Source organism: Sinohyriopsis cumingii, chromosome 7 (genome assembly GCF_028554795.1).
Source record: "Sinohyriopsis cumingii isolate HCF-2022 chromosome 7, ASM2855479v2, whole genome shotgun sequence".
Lineage (NCBI taxonomy): Eukaryota > Metazoa > Mollusca > Bivalvia > Unionida > Unionidae > Sinohyriopsis > Sinohyriopsis cumingii.
The window spans coordinates 83,615,116-83,621,648 of NC_142967.1; the positions used below are offsets into that span (position 1 = coordinate 83,615,116).

The 6,533-nt window shown below is 34.1% G+C and overlaps 1 long non-coding RNA gene across 7 annotated transcripts in view; it reads right to left on the reverse strand.

Annotated features, from left to right (window-relative positions):
* LOC149795647 (uncharacterized) overlaps nt 1-2,750 on the reverse strand; it is a 42,214-nt gene extending 39,464 nt beyond the window's left edge. For 6 of the 7 annotated variants that reach the window (XR_016422379.1, XR_016422384.1, XR_016422383.1 and 3 more), the window contains exons 1-2: nt 1,649-2,750; nt 1,016-1,137 (exon numbers count right to left, since the gene is read on the reverse strand). This is a non-coding gene — a long non-coding RNA (uncharacterized LOC149795647). The remainder of the gene's footprint in view (nt 1-1,015; nt 1,138-1,648) is intronic. The other variant, XR_016422385.1, reaches the window with a different exon arrangement.
* Between the last annotated feature and the right edge of the window lie 3,783 nt (nt 2,751-6,533).

Sequence of the window (6,533 nt, forward strand, 5' to 3'; positions counted from 1 at the left end):
AGGAGTGGTCTGATATATATAGCCGGGCAAAATGCTGTACCAAGGATACCAAGTTGATCTCTTTTAACTTTAAATTAATCCATAGAATAATCGCTACTAATGATATTCTTAAAAGAATTAACATATTTGATGACAACAAATGTACTTTCTGTAAGAGTGAAACTGAAAGTATTGAGCATCTCTTTTATGACTGCAGTATTACTTCACAGTTTTGGTACCGTTTCAATGAAGTTTTTGCACCTTTTTGCCCAAATATCGTACATCTGTCCAAAAAAGAAACATTTTTAGGAAGTGAACAACTGGACAGTTTGGATAATTTTCTGCTTATTTTGGCAAAATATTATATTTATACTTGCAGATTCAATATGAAAAATCCTTCTATTTTTGCTTTTAAGCAAATAGTTGCAATGCATAAGAACATTGAAAATTACACTGCCAAGGTAAATAAAAAAGAGGACCAATTTCTTCAAAAATGGACCTCAACAATGAACATTTAACTTGTCTCTGACTTGAGGGTAAACAGGAACAAAATACTGTAATATCACAAAAGCCATGTCACCTAGATTTTGGACATATGCATGTGTATATGCGTGTGTGTGTGTGTGTGTTTTTCTTTTTTACTTTCTCTGTAGATTATATTTATTATCCCTAGATTATCTGATAACCAGAAATGTTTGATTGTAAGGTGATCCTGGGATGGTTCCCCGACCCAGTGGTCAACCTATTACGGGGTTAATAAAAAAAAATAAAAAAAAAAAATAAACTTGGATTTTGCTCATTATTAGATTTATCCAAGATGTTGATTTAAGCCCAAAACCAAGTTTTATATAAACAAATTGATCAGAACTATGGACTCCAAAGTAGCTAATTTCTTACTGTTGAAAGACAGAAGGGATGTGAAATAAATAACACACTCTGGACCATTACATAAACCCACTTAGCCTTTTGACCAGTTGAGATAAAATAGCAACAATAATGTTAATTCAGATTGATAAATTATGTTTTCTCACATTACCTCTAGCCCTTTTCAACATGGATGGTATTTTTCTTCCACATATGTCAGCTCTTAATTAGTGGCCCTTTTCCATCATGAATGTTGTAGGTGAAACTCTCAGAATTAGGCTTTTTAATTTGTATCTGAAAAAGAAAAAAATTATTGGTCTGCATATATCAATGTCACCTTTTCTGTATTAAATTAAAATACCATATGTGTGTGTGTGTGTGTGTGTGTGTGTGTTCATTTTAGAATTTAAGCATACTTGTCTCCATGTGTTTATTTTACAATTGATGATGATAACACATAACTGGTTCAATTGATAAAATGTTATTTCTGACTTCTTACAACTGCTCATTATATCTGAATTTACATTCAATGTTTGTTTTAATTAACATATTTTGGATAATGGGCAAATTATTTATTTTGTAGTTTATCATTATATCATTTATCAGTAATTTATCATTCAAATATTTAAAATATAGTACCATTATACTGACTTCATATTCTATATGATATCCCAGCAATACATGTTAAGCAGATAAGTGCAAATAAAAATGTTTAGAATGTAAAAGCTACTCCAAGCTCAAAGAAGATCTGCAAAAGATGATCTCCAACATATTACCAAACAAAAAGCGAAGTTAACGCAGTTACCTTTTTTATGATGTCTCAAACACCAACGGTACTGTACAGCTACGTCTTCTGAGTTTTACCGTCATCTTGTCTTTCAAACCAGAATTAATTTCTTGAGCTCTTACAAAATGAAGAAAATTTTAAATACTATAATTTAAGCAGCTTCTTTACATGACATAAGATAAATTATGGCACAGTGTTATGTCTTTCAGCACGACGCAACTTCACATTTGGACGGCGTGCTGTGTGGGCATCCCTGACACAGCAACTGACATGAATCCTTTAATAGCAGACAATAATTCGGAATAAATCCTCCGCAAATCTAACATTCTCGATTTTTCATAGTTCCACTTTTTCACTGTTGCATTTGTTTGATTGTGCTCATGAAGTTCAATGAATCAAGTTCATCTGCTGTCTGAAATCCCGGTTCAGTTGGTATTTTCTTCCGCGCATGATGCCGTGTAAATACAAGTTACGGTCGACATTCAAAGTGGTTTAGGTTAATTTATTATTTTCCTTTATTAAGGTCATTTGCAGAAAGTGTTTCGCTAGGATGAGATAATTTTTAAAAAAATATATCAAAAATAAAACTTTCTTTTCCAACGCTAATACTGGATATATTTCAATTTGTGATTGATACTATAAATAAATATTTAAAAAAACATTTTAGCCCGTGGCTTCGGCGCGCCACTCGTTTTTGTGGGTTTTTTAAAATGTTGTTGGTGTTGTTTTGGTTTTTGTGTGTGTGTATCACACTAAGAAACATACCAGGTATTAGGCCTAACGTAGGAAAAGAAATTATCCTCTATTTGTTACTATTCTTACTGTAAAATGACGCAAAAGTGATCAAATTGCTATTAAGATTTTGTTTTATATAACACTTACCGCTCGTTTTCCTCGAGATAAAGCAGCCACTTCAAAATGATTATAAAATCTGTGACAGATGAAGAATGTGGTTTAAATAATTCGTAATCGCCTGCCTTAAATACTGTAGGGATTTGCTAATGTATTTCATGGCCCTCGTTTGAATAGATAACAACGATCATGTATATCGACCAAAATTTGTATATTCCTGCCCACGATCATGTATTTTGTATTAAACCGTATATTACACGAGCGCTCTGTGGCGAACTCGGCGGGGGGGGGGGGGGGGGCTCTATTATACCCGCTATATCAGTTGAGAAATATATTGAACTGATCAGGCCCAATACTCTCGCTCTGACAAACATTAAAATAATTATATGCAGAATATCGGTATGTCTCCCTCTTGCCGAAAATGTCAGCACCATATATATTTTGCAAGTAATGTAATGGGTATAGTAACACACACACGCACACACAAACACACTTTTTTTTTGGGGGGGGGGGCGCCGGAAATATGCCCCCCCCCCCCCATTTCCAAAAAATTAAAAAGTATTTTATGTTTGTGTCTTTCCCCCTCATATGTGTTGTATGTTTTATTTAAAACAAAATTTTATATAAAAAAATTTAGTTTGTAGATATTTTGATGGGGTATTTATGTTTCCATAGTGTTATCTAAAGGGTTGTTCGTCCGAGTCTGGTTTCCCTCACCTTGCTCGAAGTTCCTTCCCTTGAAATATTTTGTGACCTTTGCTATATGTCGCCTAGGTCTCAGTGTTTGCTATATGTAATGGTGCTATATTGTATGTATGCTATATTTTCTTTATGTTTGAGACAGCAAGTATAGATCAACTATCTTTCCCAGTTGTATTTCTTCCTTTATGATGTTATATTGTATCTTTTAATTTGTTTTATGGTTTTCTAATTTTGACGATGGAATGGTGTACTATTTAGATTTTGTTTAAAAAAAAAAATAATTTCTCATTTTATTATTCGAGTGATAATATGATCGTTCCTCATAATAGGTTTTAAAGATGTTGATAGGTAGGTTACGCTCGATCCAAGGTTCACGCTTCTTTATTCTTTATGTGTTTCTCCTGGGTCGCATTAGGCTTCCTTCATTTAGTTTATCTGATTATGCTTTATTGAAAGATCCAAACGTATGTATGAGACCACATTATTGTGCAGTGGTCAACCATGCAGTGCGGGAGCTGTATGGATTTTAAGATATAGAAGTTAGTAGGGTTTTAAACTAAGTGTTATACAGTATGTATTTGTGTCTCTGTTTTGTCTGTTTATGTTCTACATGGCGTGTTTTCAAAGACTTTTGATGGGCCTGTCCACTTCGCTTAGCGCCATGTGACTTAGCCCCATGATGTCATCGCTATTTACTTCCCCCTTATATTTTCCCTGTATCCCTTACTATATATGTCTTTAGAATTTTTTTTCATAGAAAGAAAAAAAAAATAAATTACAAAATTCTTTTATTGTTTTCTTTCTTCCTTTCTTCCCTTTTCTCTTTTAAAAAAAATTATATGGGTTTCTTTGAAATATTTGAAATATAATTTGAAATTTTCTTTAAAATATGGCTGTTGTGGGGTGCGAGGAGGGGGTATGGGTATGGCATCAGCTCGCAATTGCGCTACGCGACCCTTCGGTCTGTCATACCTATTCCTCTCTCCCCCAATTCCAACATAAATTGCGTTATATCAGCCTGACGGTAAGTATCTGTTCGTCGTAAGACGTACTGAGTTCGTATTGTGGTTAATATTCTTATTTTTACGGCGTATCCTATTTAAAAATCTTTATCACCTGTTCACAGGATATCATCGTAGTTACTATATAGTCTATACATTTTTAGAACGATTTTGTTTTCGTAGTCTACATCTATGAATAAAATGTTATTTTTGTTATACTTATATTTTTTTTGCAAATTTCCATTATTAACTTTATCCTATTATGTTTAGTTTTTTTACATTGGGCAATCGTATGTAGTTTGGTGAAGTTCGCTGTTTTACATAAAGGGCATTTCGGCATTATCCTGAGCATACGACGTTTGATTGCTTCTTCGTCTGTTAGCCAGGTGTTGTGCAGGTATTTAAAAAATTATACTTTGTGTTTGACAGATCTTATTTTCACCAATTTTTCCAAGTGTTTGTCCAATTTACCCCCCAGTTGTCCTGCTCTAATCTACATTTTATATTTTTGGTTACCTCCTCTCTAATCCAAGCGTCACTTTTACTTATTTCTATTTTCCATAAATCTGTTTTGTCTCTATATTTTAAAATTAGTTCTCTTATATATTTAAATTTGCGTGGCACTTCAATTTTTTATATTAATTTGTTATTTTTGTATATCTCTGGTCGGTTTCTCAAGGTGAAGCCGAACCAGTAGATGTACAGTGCTTCCCACGCTGTAGCCGGGTCTGATTGCAATTTTTTAATCTATTGATTATGTTAGTTAATTATAGTAGTAGGGGGCTCGGCAACCCCAAGCCCCCTTTACTTTTGGCCCTATATAATGTCTCTTTTTTTACATAATGCATTTTATGATTCCATATATAATCTATTATTTCCTTGTCTGTTTTGTTTAAAATAGTATTATCCGTATATATGGATTTAATTATGTAGTTAATATTTGAGTATAAATAAGTCTTGGCCACTTGGGCCCGCTCCATGATACGTAATGGCGCCATGGCCAGATTTTCATATTTTCTCTTATTTTGTTGATAATATGTTCATAGTTTTCTACAGCTTCTTTTCTTTTTTACCAAAGTAAACCCTTAGAGCCTTTACCGTGTCTCTCAGTAGGTGTGTGTGTGTGTGTTGGGGGGGGGGGGGCAATCCAGGGTGGTTGCCCCTCCAGTTAACTATTTTTAAGATTTCGTGCTTGTTGTGGTTTATTTTGGAACCCGACGCTTTACCAAATTTTTCAAATTCTTCTACTAGATGCATATAGCATTTCCCCTCTCTTATAAAGTTGGTGCAATCATATGCATGTTAGAGCATTTTTTATTCTTTTTTAGGTTTGGTATTTGTATGCCTTGCATTCAGGGGCGGATTAAGGCTCACTGGTGCCCTAAGCACTGACAAATCTTGGTGACCCCCTCCTTTCAACGTACACCTGGGAAGATAACCCTAGGGTGTACCATGATCAAGAAACAGAACATTATGATCAATTGGCACTAGTTTTATCAATTTGTTTTTACAAATCTTCATTCGCTTTTTTTTTTCTTTTCACCCTTTTCTCAACTTTGTGGTGCCTCCTTTGGCCCTGGTGCCCTAAGCAAGTGCTTAGTCTGCCTAATGGTTAATACGCCCCTGCTTGTATTTCTGGGTTGTTTCTTATCGTGTGACTTAGGATTTCTATTGCCATTACGTATTGTAGCATTGATAGTGGACATCCTTGTCTCACTGATCGTTTTATTTCAAATTATTTCGTGCATTTCCCGTTTAATTGTACACATGAAATTATCCCAGTTTGTAGGATTTTGGTCCATTTCAGAAACTGGGTCTGAAACCAAATTTTTTAAAAACATTCTTTATATAGTTTTGTTCAAATCGGTCGAAAGCTTTCTCCTGGTCGAAGAGTACCATAACACTCATCATACATGTTTCATTTATGTAGTTAATTATAGTTTTAATGTTTAAAATTTTGTTTTGTATATCCCTCCCCCACAAGTTTGATTTACAATAATTATTTTGTTTATCCTACCCGTTACTCTATTTGTTAAAATACTACTTAAAATCTTATAGTCCGTGTTTAAAAGTGATATGGGCCTCCAGTTTTTAATCTCGTCTCTATCCCCTTTCCCTTTGTATATAAGTGTGATAACTCCCTCCCTCATAGATTTAGTCATTTTATTTTTACTTAAAAATATATTGTTATACAAAGCGTTTAAGATCGGGGTCAGTTCACCGTGGAACTTTTGATAGAATTCCACGGTGAGTCCATCGTTCCCTGGCGATTGTTGTGAGTGTAGATATACTTTTTGTGATTTCTTGATCTGAGATGACGTCATCACATTGGTCTCTATGTTCTGTTG